This window comes from Panulirus ornatus, chromosome 64, assembly GCF_036320965.1.
Source record: "Panulirus ornatus isolate Po-2019 chromosome 64, ASM3632096v1, whole genome shotgun sequence".
Taxonomy (NCBI): domain Eukaryota; kingdom Metazoa; phylum Arthropoda; class Malacostraca; order Decapoda; family Palinuridae; genus Panulirus; species Panulirus ornatus.
In genome coordinates this window covers 19,536,533-19,539,032 of record NC_092287.1, presented here as the reverse complement: position 1 = coordinate 19,539,032, position 2,500 = coordinate 19,536,533, and the positions used below count along the sequence as shown (strand labels likewise).

Here is a 2,500-nt window from a genome sequence, read left to right as displayed (position 1 = left end):
GTCTACGCTTAAACGCGTCTACGAGACTACTTCCAACTACTCTGATGGGTCAATCGTTCCATGCGTTAACGACCCTGTTGTAGAAAATGTATGTCGCCTCCTTTTGAAGTGAAACGTTTGCCCACGAGGTGGCATGTATCCATGACTGCGCCTGAAATTAGACGAACGGATCTAGAAGTAGCTCGTTAGAGCGAGAGTTCAGAAGTCTTTAATGATCTTCAATACTTGTATTAGATCACCTCTTAACCTTCTCTTTTTTTTTTTTTTTTCCTCAGCTAATTAGATTTCTCTGGTACTGTCGCCTCTCACAGGATCTGCCTCTCAGTATAGGATTCATCCAGGTAACTTGGCTTTGAACTAACTCCCTTCCGTCTCTTTCTTTCCTCATGTGACGTTGAACAACACCGAACACAATATTCATAATGGGGAAGGCGACAGTGAGTGAGTCGTAAAGCGTGAATATAATTTCCTTTTTGACTTAAGATTCGAAAGCCTCCAAGAATTTGGTTCGCTCTCCTCACTGCTTCTGGGCACTGCTTACTTCGTTTTAGATCAGCCGGAGAGCAATACGCGCAGGTCGCTTGCTTCGTCTACCTTTCGTAACTCAACAGAAGTCCTACTGTAGCTCGCCTCTTCATCTCTACTGATTATAAGCAAAACTTTGCACTTGTGAATATCAAAATTCATCTCTCTAGTCCGTCACTTTATCTTTTGCCAGTATATGTCCAATATCAGCAGTGTAGATTTATTTCGCAGCTTGGTATCATCCGCGAATTTCGATATCTTACACTGCAGCCCATTATCAATATCATCAATATCTATGAAAAAAGAGAAGCGGTCCCAAGACTGATCCCGGTGGTACGCCACTTGTTACGTCTAACTGTTCTGAGGCTTGACCATCAGTCACCAGTCTTTGTTTACGGCCAGTCAGCCAATGTCTCAACCATCGAAGTACAACTCCGTCTATGCCACGTGAGTTAAGTTTGGTCAGTAATACGTGGCGAGGAACTTTACCAAATACATTTTGAAAATCTAAATAGATGACTTCAACTGCTTTGCTTTCATCATACGTAGCGATTACTTCGTAAAAAAAATCAAGAAGGTTCGTCAGATACAAGCGATTTCGTCTAGTTACGTCATAAAATCACATGAAATTAATTCACATACAAAGACGCATAGAACGTCCATTTCACCGTAGGAATGCATTATTGCAATAGGTGTTACCGGACGAGACCTACATCCCGCTACAACGTGAGTTGAGCAGTTTCCTCTAGCGAGGCTGTAATGTTCAACAGAGGACGGGTGGGAATAAAGTCTCGTTGAAGACCATCATTTCCCTGCTCCTGCGTGGGTTGTGTAATAACAGCAACTGCATTACCCACAGCCGTGAGGTGGGCCGGACTCCTGTATGCAAAGCCAGGAGTCGGCATATGTCCACAGGTCACATTACATTACATTACATGGGAATGGACGAAGGCAGCAAGTATGAATATGTACATGTGTATATATGTACATGTCTGTGTATGTATATGTATGTATACGTTGAAATATATAAGTATGTATATGTGCGTGTGTGGGCTGGGCTGGGCTATTCTTTCGTCTGTTTCCTTGCGCTACCTCGCTAACGCGGGAGACAGCGACTAGGTATAATATATATATATATATATATATATATATATATATATATATATATATATATATATATATAGTACCCCTGGGGATAGGGGAGAAAGAAAACTTTCCACGTATTCCCTGGGTGTCGTAGAAGGCGACTAAAAGGGAAGGGAGCGGGGGGCTGGAAATCCTCCCCTCTCGTTAATAATTTTCCAAAGGAAGGAACAGAGAAAGGGGGCCGAGTGAGGGTATTCCCTCAAAGGTTCAGTTCCCTGTTCTTAACGCTATCTCGTTAAAGCGGGAAATCGCGAATAGTATGAATAATATATATATATATATATATATATATATATATATATATATATATATATAAGCAATTCTCTCCTGGAATGGACAGGCAAAAATAAACTGAGCTCCCGGCGGGTAACATACTCTTAACACACACGTCGGAAAGATGAACTTCCACGTTGGAAAGTCTCATTTAGGTACCCTTAATAACCACACAGAATGACGAATATGTAGTCTTCCTTGCTGATCACCTTCTTCTGTACGACATCTGGAACAACAGCGCCCTTTGTATTGGTCAGCATCAAACGCCTATTGTAAGTAAATGGACGAGGACAATATCATCAGCGAGTGAGTTTTGCGTATTGGGCCAAGGGCTTCTTGCGTCGCTGCTCCCGAGGCACGTAGGTAGGTAGGTCATGTCTGGTGTACATCTAAGGAGAACATTCTTCTGCAACAAGCGGGGTCGGAAGAAGAAGAAGAAGAAAAAAAACCTTTTCTCTACGCTATATTTTGAGCGTCTCGGTGTCATGCGATACTGTTTATCAAATTTCCCAACAGATGGCAGAACTGGGTTGGCCCACAAACATGGCGGATCGCG

General features: G+C 42.5%; 1 protein-coding gene across 9 annotated transcripts in view; it reads right to left on the bottom strand.

Moving 5' to 3' along the window:
- The window catches only part of mub (poly(rC)-binding protein mub), a 400,625-nt gene that overhangs the window by 194,180 nt on the left and 203,945 nt on the right, over positions 1-2,500 (bottom strand). The window lies entirely within an intron of this gene.